Source organism: Lolium rigidum, chromosome 3, assembly GCF_022539505.1.
Source record: "Lolium rigidum isolate FL_2022 chromosome 3, APGP_CSIRO_Lrig_0.1, whole genome shotgun sequence".
NCBI lineage: Eukaryota > Viridiplantae > Streptophyta > Magnoliopsida > Poales > Poaceae > Lolium > Lolium rigidum.
This window is the reverse complement of record NC_061510.1, coordinates 186,542,144-186,556,403: the sequence shown is the minus strand read 5'-3', so window position 1 is coordinate 186,556,403 and position 14,260 is coordinate 186,542,144.

Here is a 14,260-nt window from a genome sequence, read left to right as displayed (position 1 = left end):
ATAGTGTTGCTTCCGGTTGACGATGTCGAAGATCTTGAACGTGCCATCGAGATCACCATGGCTTGGCCCTTACATTGTCACGGAAGTAATCGGAGGAGGAGCATACAGGATAAAGGACAAGAAGACAGGGGTGGAGTAGCAAAACCCCTGGAACTTGGCGCAACTCAGGCGGTTCTACGCCTAGAGCTAAAATATAGTCCTTGTAAAACTTCAATGTACTGAAACGCCCGCAAGTTTTCAGACGCACTCTTTTCCTTTTTCGGGGCACCGAGTGGGGCCGGTAAAGGTTTTTAATGAGGCGGGCTCGCGGTGCTGCAATATAATAAAGATAGTGTCAATATAACTTTTCTTTATCGGCATGCTCAAAATCCCCAACCCGACGAATTTCAATATAGTTCCTCGAAAAAAGAAAAGCCTTGCCTTGGTATTAAAATACCTCGTGAGTCAATAAAAATACAAAATAGTACTCAACAAAGAAGCTCGGGGGTTGATATTCGCCAAAACTACATATTGAATAAATGCCTTGGTTTAAAACCTCGCATTATATAAATACAGTAAATAGCCACCGAAAACACTCGGGGGCTAGACAAATATATAAATATGATTTTTGCTTCACAATATAATCACAATCATGATTTACAAGGAAGAATTATCTACCAAAGGAAAATAATTAGTTATGATTCAATATATCATCAAGGGTAATTCTGTTTTCTTCAGGAGCAGCGCCAAGAAAATCAGCATAATGACCATCCGCAAAAAAGTCGGCATCCATCCGAAGAAGGTCTTCAATCATTTCTTCAGCTATAGGCGAAACCTTCGTGTTAATACGATCGACACCAACTCTTCGGCGCCGTACCCTCTCGTGAACTTTCGCAACAACTTGGGTCAGGTCAAGCTTTGAGTGGCAGATCTGAAGCATGATAAGGGCAAATCTGGCGCCAGCTACTAGTTGAGCTTTGACAAAGTCATGGATCCTGTGGGCATCCTTAAATTTCTCCATTAACTCGGGAAGAGTTTTTGGTTGAACGTTCCGAGGAAACATGGAGTTATAAACCATAGATAGGGTCTTGGTACAGAAGTCAAGGAAGTTGCGAGTTTGAGAGGCGCGATCCTGAAATCTGACAATCTGGCGGGTCCTCTCTGGGGTAGCCCAAAACAGAGAACCATGATCAAGGGAAAGGTTAACAAGGAGGTTTGTCCTAGTATTTACCCTCTCCTCTTCGGCAACAGCATCAGTAAAGGAACCTATTAAAACAAAGGAGCAGAAAACTTTAAGAGACGTAGCATGAAGACGGGAGACATTGAAGATGAAACAAGCATACCCGACATATCCGCACTGGCTTCATTCATTAACTCGAGCATGAAATTTTCTCGGGTAGTCGCCTTTTCAGCCTCGGAAGCAGCAATTTCCCTAGCAGCCACGGCCTCGCGAGCTTGCTGAAGTGCAATTTTTTCGCCTTCAGATGACTTACGAGACTTTTCCATCATCACAAGTGTTTGCTTCTTCGCATGCTGAAGTTGCTTGCCGAAGTTCATCCAATTCTTGCGGCAAGGAATCTTCGACGGGTGTAGTATCAGCAGGAGCTCTCCTTGAGCGAGAAGAAGAAGGCGAAATATTGGAAGGAGCGGAAGATGGAGTATAGTTATCAAATACCAACTGAAATTAAATAAAACAAGACAATATCAATCAACAAGCAAAGATAGAGTTTTCATTCATCTTTCGGGATAGTTACAAAGACCTTACAGTGGAGCAAAAGAAGTACGTATCGCCAAATAACTACTTTGGCGACAAGAGCAAAAGAAACAGAGAAAGAAAAAACAAGGAGGCATGCAACTAGACCTCCGGCCTCGATGAGCTAGGAGTCGAAGGTGGCTTGATCCCGAGATATGCCAAGATTTTCTTCGTGTTGGGCTTGGCTACCTTAATAAGCGACCTCCATCTCGATTGCTCTATTTGATCGGCGTCGCCAACTTTCATCCAATCAACAGTCTGTTGGCTGTCAGCAACCAGGGCAACAGTGTTTTCGACAGCAATCTTCATGTTTTCCTGACGCATCTTCAGCCCAAGGTCTTCTGATGAATTGAAGCTCTTGGCAATGGCAAGGAAAGTCGGGGGCTCCTCTTTCTTCGGGAAGAAGTAGGGGAACAGCGTCGACAATCCTGCACTAGCATTTTCCACGCCTTCACGAATTTCGGACCCATGAAGCTCCAGATAAGAAAGTGCGCCAAGGAGATGGTCATTGATGGGATTCTCCAGATCAAAACCTTGGTTTGTTTGGGCTGCCACAGGAAACAAAACATTAATCAAAAAACAAGAAACAGGAAGTCCACTAAAAAATAGAAGGGATCGATAATATTACTTTCAGTACGTCGACTTTGTGATTTCGGACGCTTGAGGATCCCCTGCTCACGAGCAGCTTGTGCAGCTTTATGCTCGTTTAAAGCAGATTCAGCATCCTTAAGTCTTTTCTGCAGTTCCTCGACACTAGCAGCTTTTGCCCTGGCTTCATCAGCCTCGGCTTTAGCTTCGCTAGCAACAAGTTCGGCTTTTTTGCGAGCCGCCTCACTTTGCTCCAGTTTTTGAGCAAGTGCGTCGGCACGTTTTTTGGCCTCTGCAAGTTTCTCTGTCGAGATAAAAAAAAGGGAGGAAAGATCAAAAAAAAATTGCGACAAACAACAGGAGCAAAAAGTCAGAAAGAACGGCAAGTATAAAGGTTGTTACCTTCAGTTCTGCTTGCATACTCACGGGACCCAATGAATTGGGATCCGATGCGGATAAGATCTTTGATCATGGGCTGTCAAAGAAGAACAAAGCAAGAGAAACATCGGCATGAAAAAATAGTGAAGGCATGAAAAAGCAAAATAGAGGAAATATAGATATCGACAAACTTACATAATCCAAGAGCAGGGCCGAAGAGCTGCCCAATTGAGGGGCAGGTTCAAGACTTGTTTCAGTCCTTGCCCTTTTTGGTGAAGGAGCAAGGGGGCTTGATGGTGGAGTAGTGGTGACGACGTTTTGTTGAGGAGGCGAGGATTCTTCTCCTTCAACTAGCGTATCTGAGGCAAGTACAGTATGTGACGTGCTTGTCCGAGGAGCCACGTCAACGATTGGTACTTCTTCCTCGTCATCATCGTTGATTAAAAATCGACGAGCATAAAAAGCAAGACAAGATAAACATTTCGAGTACAGAAATACGGAGAAATAAAAATGACTTACGAGCTGACGAGGGATTCAATATAAGGATCATAAGCTGCCTTCGGATGAGAAGGAACAACTTCTTCGGCTTTGGAAGTGCCGGAATTTTCGGCGTTACTCCTCTTCCTTTTCCTTTTTGGAGAAACAGCGGGAGGAGGAGATTGGACCGACGTAGTGTCCTCGGAAGATCCCGTAGACTTTCGAGAATCCACGGGATCATTCACAAAAGATGGAGCTTCTTGATTGGCATCAGTAACAATGCCCCTTTCTTCGACTTCTCCATCCTCAGGAAGAGGAGGAAGGGAAGCCATAGTAGGATGGTTCTGCAGGAAAATAGCGACAAAAGAAAAATTAGAGAGATATCAATACAATGAGATGCAGGGAAAGTTAGGAACAAGATAAAAATTCGAGAAGACAAAATACCTCGGGGAGAGGATTGGCGGAGCTGTATGGTTCCACGCGGCAAGAGGAGGGAATAGGATCCTTCTTGTTCAGCGAGGAAATTCTTCGAATCAGCTTCTCCAAGTCCTTCACAGAAAGATCATTGGAGAGCCTATTGGCGTCATTTTCACCAGCATACGTCCAAAGGGGATTTTTGCGAGCCTGAAGAGGCTGCACTCTAATCCTAAGAAAGTAGGTAGTGATTTGAACACAAGACAGCTCTTTGGCTCGAGTATTTTGAAGCTGATGAATACGAGACATAAGTGCTTCTGTCGCCTTTTTCTCTTCTTCGGAAGCTTCAGCATCCCAGGAGCGGCGGCGTTGAATTTTGGCACTTCCGTCGAAAGGGATTATGTTGTGTTCCACAGAAATGGCACTTTCTTCGTGTATGTAGAGCCACCTTTTGCGCCATCCTTGGACAGAATCAGGAAATTTGACGTCGAAGTAATCAACGTCAGTACGGACACAGATAACAACACCGCCTATGTTATAGGAGGCGTTGTGGGAGCCATTGCGGCGGAGGCAGAAAATGCGTTTCCACAGAGCCCAGTTAGGAGGGATTCCAAGGAAGCATTCGCACGGCGTGATAAAAATGGAAATATGGAGGATGGAATTGGGAGTCGGCGGTGCGGTTGAATCCCATAAACAAAAAGAAGGCCGCGGAGGAAATCGTGAATTGGGGCGGAAAGGCCGCGGATGAGGTGATCAACGAAACTAACCCGGTACTCCATTGGAGGGTTTGGGTAGCTTTCTTCGCTGGGAAAGCGGATGGCATCCTCTTTCTTCATTAGGCCAAGCCTCTTCAGCATGTTGAGGTCTTGGTTGGAGATTTTAGATCTCTCCCACTCAAGATCTTCGGCGGCCATCTTGGACTCGGAGTACTCGTGGCGAGTGAGTCGCGTGCGCGGTGGCATCAACGGCCTCTGGAAAAGCAACGTTCGTGCGTGCGGAAGATCAAAGAGAGTTGGGCGCAGGGGAAGTTTTTGCAAAGAGGAACAGATGTGCGGCGCAAACGAAGGAGTGAACCGAGGTTGAAGAAAGGTTTATATAGGAATCGGGCGAAGCAATGCACCGTTGGATGAAGAAATCGTGTGGTGAAAAAAGATCTTGTACATAAAAGGGTAAAAAGGTATTTTTATTGAGATGGAACAGAACAGGCGTTACCGTACGTGCGCCAGGAAAAGCGGAGGACGTGTGTCCCCCACTTGCACGACGTGTCAACGTGGTGGAAACAATGGACCCACAAGACAGAAAAATCACGACTATTAATAGAGATGAAGTGAATTTGAATAAGGGAAGCGTGCCGACAAGAAAAATAAAAGAAGATTGGCGACAGGAGAAGTTATTTGAATACTTCGGGAGCCTTTGGTCAAATACAAGTTTTTGCCCAAATGCTCGGGGGCTACTTCGATAAAAGTAAAATTTCGAGTATGGCAATATAGAAATTGTGGGAGCCTACGACCAAGCACAAGTTCTTGGATGTAGCCTCGGGGGCTACTCCCATCGGGAGCGTTGTTCGCGCACCCGAGAGATGAAAAGAAGATCATATCGGGAAATAATGACAATATAGTGACAAGGTGGACTAAAAAGTTGAGCCTACAACCAAGCACAAGTTCTTGGCTGTAGCCTCGGGGGCTACTCCCATCGGGAACGCTGTTCGCGTGCCCGATGAAATTAAAAAAGAAAAAAGATAGAAAAGCAAGAGAGTATATTTCGAGTTATAATTAACTCTACATATACTCCCATCGGGAGAGCACAATAAGCCATATTTGAATCGATAAAATGTGCCATTCCAACAGCCGGAAAAGCACTCGACAATATATTCTCAGAACGCCAAAGTTGCGATCAATTTCTAAATGCTGCAAATTTGCGAAGGTAAGACCCCAGATCCGTTCTGCTGGGCGTGGCATCGCCGAAGACTGCGCTCTGCTACTTTTATCCGTATCAACAGATACGAAGAAAAATCCTAACGGACGCGTTAGGTACTCGATAAATTTGATTGCGACTCGACGGAATGGTAAGACCTTAAGCGGCACCTGTCGAAGTTTGCACCGAGTATCCCGAGATCATGTCCGGGGACGTGATCTTGAAGTAGGGTTTTGCGGATTGCCACTAGAGCGGTTAACTAGTACACGATCCGTCAGATGAACTAGCCCCAATTACCACTATCCCTGTACAATATAGAATTTTATATGAAGAAATATAAAAAAGTTAAAGCTCTCGAATAAAAATAAACAGTAGAGATTTTCCCTGATTCTACGATTCAAGCAAAATCTCGGGGGCTACTGACATAGGCATCCCAAATGGGCCTGCCGAAGGTAGTACCCGGGGTTTACTGAAGGCCCACTACCCGAAGAATAAGAAGATTCGGGAGCCCAAGATATATTAAGGAAAGTTAGAGTTGTAATAGGAAGTGCTATTTGTAATCTGGCGGGATGAGTTAGAAACCGTCCCGGACTCTGTAACTTGTACAAAACGAAACCCTCGGCTCCGCCTCCTATATAAAGGGGGAGTCAAGGACGAAGAGATCATCGAATCATTGTCTACAAACCCTAGTTTTCATAATCGTCGAGTACTTTTCGGCTGAAACCTTCGAGATCTACTTGCCCTCTACTTCTAACTAAACCCTAGCCTACAATCCATAGGCATTGACAAGTTAATACCTTGTCACAAGGACCACCATCCATGACACGATTCCAGTCTCCCAAACACTGAAATTGGACGAGAAAGAGGTTCGTCCCCATCGCTTTGAAAGTAACATCTTGGGCAGACGCCAATGCATTGCGTATCTGCTTAAACATGGCGTCATGGCTGAAAGCTTTTGTTGTATGAACCCTAAAAAGCACTAGCCAGCGAACATCTCCAATCAGATCATCTAGCTCCTCAGAGAAATCTAGATCAATCTCTTCTTCTCCACACAGCTTCAAGGCTTCAAGCCATCAAAACGATCCTCTAATTCATCCTGGGAACAAGCCTTCGACCCACTCCCTTCATCCTCTACCAGCGGCGTCACTGACGGGATAGCCGATGGATCGCGTGGATCCTCCATGCAGCAACGGAAACGGGGACGCTAGCAAACTTTGATCTTACCTCGACAGTCGAGATCGATTGTTTTTTCGACGATCGGTGGACTCCAGCGGCGGCGCCGTCAGAGGAGAAAAGGGGAACCCTAGAGGCCTAGGGGAATCTGAGTACTGCTGCCGACGTTAGTGTCAAAATGGTTGCTCTTGGTGGTGTAGAAGCATCCTATCATGCCATGCAGCTTCAGATTGTGAGGAGTTACCCGATGAATGCGTCCTATGACATGGTCATGTTTGTTGCGACACGGGCCAGCTTTGGCGTTGCGGTGATATTGTGGACATTGGTACTAGGAATATTCTATTTATTTTGGTTTCTATTCCAAAAATGTTTGTACAGTGTCGTTATTTCTCATTTTCTTGGTTATGCTTCCCGTTATTAACATACATACTTGTGTAATGCTTCTTGGTGGGAGCCTGTCGGTGCGGGTTCATCATAATCCATCTTTTCAAAAAATTATTTTCCTTTTCGCTAAGAAACTACAATTCAATATCCATATGCTTGGAGCTTTTGCATTTCGACTTTCTCGGTTGGTGACTTAATCTCTGAAGTGAGATTGCATGCAGTAAATTCCTCCTGGAAATTAACTAAATAAACAGTACGTACCAAGTTAAGAAAATAGAAAGTCTTAAAAAGGAAGCACGATATTTGATAACCATGATACGATACACGATATAACGAGTATTGTCTTTTTAGGCGAGTGTTATACCTAGAGCAAATCCCTAGGTATATGCAGCCAACAGGCCTTGTGACAACGTGATGCAGGCGGCGCTGCGAAGCGCTATCTAGTTTGGTTTTAACCCTGACGCGATCAAGCCGAACCTAACAGACGGGGAGGCTAGTGGGGGCGCCGATGCGACTGGCGTTGGAGGGAAGGAAACGACGAGAAGGCGTGGGAAACGCCTGCTCTTCTTGGACCAGTGTCGTCGGCCTCAGCGGACATGTCCTCTTCCTGCTCGCCTTTCACGCTGCGTAAAAGGTTGCTTGCCGTCTGCGCCTGCTCATCTTCAGCGTCTGCTCGTATTTAGCGCATGCCACTGCAGCATTGATGCGTTCTCTCGCTGCAGCATCAACACGTCCTCTCGCCGCATCATCGACGTGTGCCCTTGGCGTTAATGGCCACAGACGTCCCCTCTTCCCGCTTTAAAAGCCGCCCACACGCTGCTCCGTCTCACACTGCAGATCACCATCTTCTCCAGCCGCAGACCACCAGCGCCCCCACTCCTCCCCAACCAATCTCGGCGACATGGAGCTCTTCAACGGAGACACAGATGCTGCCAATGGCTTCGGCCAGCGGTGGTTTCTTGATGAGGACATCCCATCTGTTGATACTACCACTGTACCTACAGCCACACAAATACAAGGACCAATCACTCAAGCTCGTGCCAAACAACTTAACAATCAGGTACTTTCATTTCTTGGAACTATTTCTCACATACATGAGAATATGATGCTGCCTAAATCAGATGTGTTTGTTACTCTTAGGAATGATGGACCTAGAATGGATAAGGAGGACAAGAATTGGAGCATGATCACACATGGAGGAGATGGCAGCAAACATGTGAGGATTGAAAAGGACGCCTGATACGTCTCCAACGTATCGATAATTTCTTGTGTTCCATGCCACATTATTGATGTTATCTACATGTTTTATGCACACTTTATGTCATATTCGTGCATTTTCTGGAACTAACCTATTAACAAGATGCCGAAGTGCCAGTTCCTGTTTTCTGCTGTTTTTGGTTTCGAAATCCTAGTAACGAAATATTCTCGGAATCGGACGAAATCAACGCCAAAGTTCCTATTTTCATCGGAAGCATCCAGAACACCCGGGAAGGACCGGAGGGGGGCCACGGGGCCACCAAACCCTAGGCTGGCGCGGCCGAGAGGGGGCCGCGCCGCCCTATGGTGTGGCCCCCCTGTCGGCCCTCTGCGCCGCCTCTTCGCCTATATAAAGCCCCTGGATCAGAAAACCCGATACCAATTGACGAAACCCACGAAAACCTTCCGGAGCCGCCGCCATCGCGAAGCCAAGATGCGGGGGACAGGATCTCTGTTCGGCACCCTGCCGGAGCGGGGAAGTGCCCCGGAAGGCTTCTCCATCGACACCGCTGCCATCTCCACCGCCATCTTCATCACCGCTGCTGCTCCCATGAGGAGGGAGTAGTTCTCCATCGAGGCTCGGGGCTGTACCGGTAGCTATGTGGTTCATCTCTCTCCTATGTGTTTCAATACAATAATCTCATGAGCTGCCCTACATGATTGAGATTCATATGATGATGCTTGTAATCTAGATGTCATTATGCTAGTCAAGTGAGTTTTACTTATGTGATCTCCGGAGACTCCTCGTCCCACGTGTGTAAAGGTGACGAGTGTGTGCACCGTGTGGGTCTCTTAGGCTAGATTTCACAGAATACTTACTCATTGAATGGCATAGTGAGGTGCTTATTTATATCTCTTTATGATTGCAGCATGTTGTATCACAATTTATCCATGTGCTACTCTAGTGATGTGTTATTAAAGTAGTTTTATTCCTCCTGCATGTGTGCAAAGGTGACAGTGCGTGCACCGTGTTAGTACTTGGTTTATGCTATGATCATGATCTCTTGTAGATTATGGAGTTAACTATTGCTATGATATATTGATGTGATCTATTCCTCCTACATATGCATGAAGGTGACGAGTGTGCATGCTATGCTAGTACTTGGTTTAGTAGCGTTGATCTATCTTCCACTAAAGGTTACTTAAACATGAGCATTATTGTGGAGCTTGTTAACTCCGGCATTGAGGGTTCGTGTAATCCTACGCAATGTGTTCATCATCCAACAAAAGTGTAGAGTATGCATTTATCTATTCTGTTATGTGATCAATGTTGAGAGTGTCCACTAGTGAAAGTGTAATCCCTAGGCCTTGTTCCTAAATACTGCTGAGTTACTACTTCTTGTTTACTACTACTGCGTTACTACTGCTGAGTTACTACTGCTTGTTTCTTGTTTCTTTGCGTTACTACTGCTGCAATACCACCACCATCAACTACACGCCAAGCACTTTTACGCCACCGTTGCTACTTGCTCATACTTATTTATACCACCTGTATTTCACTATCTCTTCGCCGAACTAGTGCACCTATTTGGTGTGTTGGGGACACAAGAGACTTCTTGCTTTGTGGTTGCGGGGTTGCATGAGAGGGATATCTTTGACCTCTTCCTCCCCGAGTTCGATAAACCTTGGGTATCCACTTAAGGGAAACTTGCTGCTGTTCTACAAACCTCTGCTCTTGGAGGCCCAACACTGTCTACGAGAAAGGAGGGGAACGTAGACATCAAGCACTTTTACGGCGCCGTTGCCGGGGAGGAAAGGTAAAAGGCACTCATACTACGGTCTCGGGTAAAGTATTTTTACGGCGCCGTCGTGTGTGTGCTCAAAGCTATTTCCTTTAGATCCTGCAATTGCATCTTGTTGTTTCTTGTTTACACTAGTTTGGCATAATGTACAAGAGTGAGCTTCTTATTCTATTTCCTGATTTAAAACATGGATTGTTTGATGCGAAAATTAAAAAACCTATGAAATCTTCTTTGCATGCTTGGTAGTAATATTAGTATGAACGCTTTGAACACCATTGTTGACAATAATATAGAAAGTTCTAAGCTTGGGGAAGCTGGTTTTCATGATATTTTTAGTCCCCCAAGCATTGAGGAGAAAATTTTCTTTGATGATTCTTTACCTCCTATTTATGATGATTATAATGATAGTGGTCTTTTGGTGCCACCTACTATGGAGAGTGAATTTGATTATGATTACAATATGCCTCCTATATTTGATGATGAGAATAATAATGATAGCTACTTTGTTGAATTTGCTCCCACTACAACTAATAAAATTGATTATGCTTATGTTGGGAGTAGTAATAATTTTATGCATGAGACTCATGATAAGAATGTTTCATTTGATAGTTATATTGTTGAGTTTGCTCATGATGCTACTGAAAGATATTATGAGAGAGGAAAATATGGTTGTGGAAATTTTCATGTTACTAAAACACCTCTCTATGTGCTGAAATTTTTGATGCTACACTTGTTTTATCTTCCTATGCTTGTTACTTTGCTCTTCATGAACTTGTTTATTTACAAGATTCCTATGCATAGGAAGCATGTTAGACTTAAATATGTTTTGAATTTGCCTCTTGATGCTCTCTTTTGCTTCACATACAATCTTTTGCGAGTGCATCATTAAAGCTGCTTGAGCCCATCTTAATGGCTAAAAAGAAAGAACTTTTTGGGAGATAACCCATGTGTTATTTTGCTACAGTACTTTGTTTTATATTTGTGTCTTGGAAGTTGTTTACTACTGTAGCAACCTCTCCTTATCTTAGTTTTATGTTTTGTTGTGCCAAGTAAAGTCTTTGATAGAAAAGTAAGTACTAGATTTGGATTACTGCGCAGTTCCAGATTTCTTTGCTGTCACGAATCTGAGCCCACTGCCCTGCAGGAAGCTCAGAAAATTATGCCAATTTACGTGCATGATCCTCAGATATGTACGCAACTTTCATTCAATTTGAGCATTTTCATTTGAGCAAGTCTGGTGGCATTTTAAAATTCGTCAATACGAACTGTTCTGTTTTGACAGATTCTGCCTTTTATTTCGCATTGCCTCTTTCGCTATGTTGGATGAATTTCTTTGATCCACTAATGTCCAGTAGCATTATGCAATGTCCAGAAGTGTTAAGAATGATTGTGTCACCTCTGAATATGTCAATTTATATTGTGCACTAACCCTCTAATGAGTTGTTTCGAGTTTGGTGTGGAGGAAGTTTTCAAGGGTCAAGAGAGGAGGATGATATACTATGATCAAGAAGAGTGAAAGCTCTAAGCTTGGGGATGCACCCGGTGGTTCACCCCTGCATATATCAAGAAGACTCAAGCGTCTAAGCTTGGGGATGCCCAAGGCATCCCCTTCTTCATCGACAACATTATCGGGTTCCTCCCCTGAAACTATATTTTTATTCGGCCACATCTTATGTGCTTTTACTTGGAGCGTCTGTTTGCTTTTGTTTTTGTTTGTGTTTGAATAAATTGGATTACATCATGCTTGTGTGGGAGAGAGACACGCTCCGCTGGTTCGTGTGAACACATGTGTTCTTAGCTCATAATATTCATGGCGAAGTTTCCTCTTCGTTAAATTGTTATATGGTTGGAATTGGAAAATGATACATGTAGTAATTGCTATAAATGTCTTGGGTAATGTGATACTTGGCAATTGTTGTGCTCATGTTTAAGCTCTTGCATCATATACTTTGCACCTATTAGTGAAGAATACATAGAGCATGCTAAAATTTGGTTTGCATAATTGGTCTCTCTAAGGTCTAGATAATTTCTAGTAAAGTGTTTGAACAACAAGGAAGACGATGTATAGTCTTATAATACTTGTAATATGTCTTTTATGTGAGTTTTGCTGTACTAGTTCATCCTTGTGTTTGCCTCAAACAACCTTGCTAGCCTAAACCTTGTATCGAGAGGGAATACTTCTCATGCATCCAAATACTTGAGCCAACACTATGCCATTTGTGTCCACCATACCTACCTACTACATGGTATTTCTCCGCCATTCCAAAGTAAATTGCTTGAGTGCTACCTTTAAACAATTCAAAATTTATTACCTCTTATTTGTGTCAATGTTTTATAGCTCATGAGGAAGTATGTGGTGTTTATCTTTCAATCTTGTTGGGCAACTTTCACCAATGGACTAGTGGCTTCATCCGCTTATCCAATAATTTTGCAAAAAGAGTGGCAATGGGATTCCCGAGTCCCAAATTAACAAACTAAAAATAGACACTCCTCCATGGTATGTGATTGTTGGACGGCACCCGAAGGATTCGGTTAGCCATGGCTTGTGTAAGCAAAGGTTGGGAGGAGTGTCATCATAATAAAACTAAAATAAAAAGGTACTCCTTCATGGTATGAGATTGTTGGCGAGGCACCGAGGATTCGGTTAGCCATGGTTTGTGAAAGAAAGGTTGGAAGGAGTGCCATCCAAAAATAAAATAAAATGGGAGCCGCTCTTTGAAGGTTTGTCCGGCAAGGGGGTTAGAGTACCCGCTACCATTCGTTGACAACAACATACACCTCTCAAAACTTTATTTTTATGCTCTCTTTATGTTTTCAAAATCAAAGCTCTAGCATAAATATAGCAATCAATGCTTTCCTCTTTGAAGGACCATTCTTTTACTTTATTGTTGAATCGGTTCACCTATTTCTCTCCACCTCAAGAAGCAAACACTTGTGTGAGCTGTGCATTGATTCTTACATATTTGCATATTGCATTTGTTATATTGCTTTGCATTGACAATTATCCATGAGATATACATGTTACAAGTTGAAAGCAACCGCTGAAACTTAATCTTCTTTTGTGTTGTTTCAATGCTTTTACTTTGAATTATTGCTTTATGAGTTAACTCTTATGCAAGACTTATTGATGCTTGTCTTGAAGTGCTATTCATGAAAAGTCTTTGCTATATGATTCAGTTGTTTACTCATGTCATATACATTGTTTTGATCGCTGCATTCACTACATATGCTTTACAAATAGTATGATCAAGTTTATGATGGCATGTCACTCCGAAATTATCTTTGTTATCGTTTTACACTGCTCGGGACGAGCGAGAACTAAGCTTGGGGATGCTGATACGTCTCCAACGTATCGATAATTTCTTGTGTTCCATGCCACATTATTGATGTTATCTACATGTTTTATGCACACTTTATGTCATATTCGTGCATTTTACGGAACTAACCTATTAACAAGATGCCGAAGTGCCGGTTCTCGTTTTCTGCTGTTTTTGGTTTCGAAATCCTAGTAACGAAATATTCTCGGAATCGGACGAAATCAACGCCAAAGTTCCTATTTTCATCGGAAGCATCCAGAACACCCGGGAAGGACCGGAGGGGGGCCACGGGGCCACCAAACCCTAGGCTGGCGCGGCCGAGAGGGGGCCGCGCCGCCTATGGTGTGGCCCCCCTGTCAGCCCTCTCGCGCCGCCTCTTCGCCTATATAAAGCCCCTGGATCAGAAAACCCGATACCAATTGGACGAAACCCACAGAAACCTTCCGGAGCCGCCGCCATCGCGAAGCCAAGATCGGGGGACAGGATCTCGTTCCGGCACGCTGCCGGAGCGGGGAAGTGCCCCGGAAGGCTTCTCCATCGACACCGCTGCCATCTCCACCGCCATCTTCATCACCGCTGCTGCTCCCATGAGGAGGGAGTAGTTCTCCATCGAGGCTCGGGAGCTGTACCGGTAGCTATGTGGATCATCTCTCTCCTATGTGTTTCAATACAATAATCTCATGAGCTGCCCTACATGATTGAGATTCATATGATGATGCTTGTAATCTAGATGTCATTATGCTAGTCAAGTGAGTTTTACTTATGTGATCTCCAGGAGACTCCTCGTCCCACGTGTGTAAAGGTGACGAGTGTGTGCACCGTGTGGGTCTCTTAGGCTAGATTTCACAGAATACTTACTCATTGAATGGCATAGTGAGGTGCTT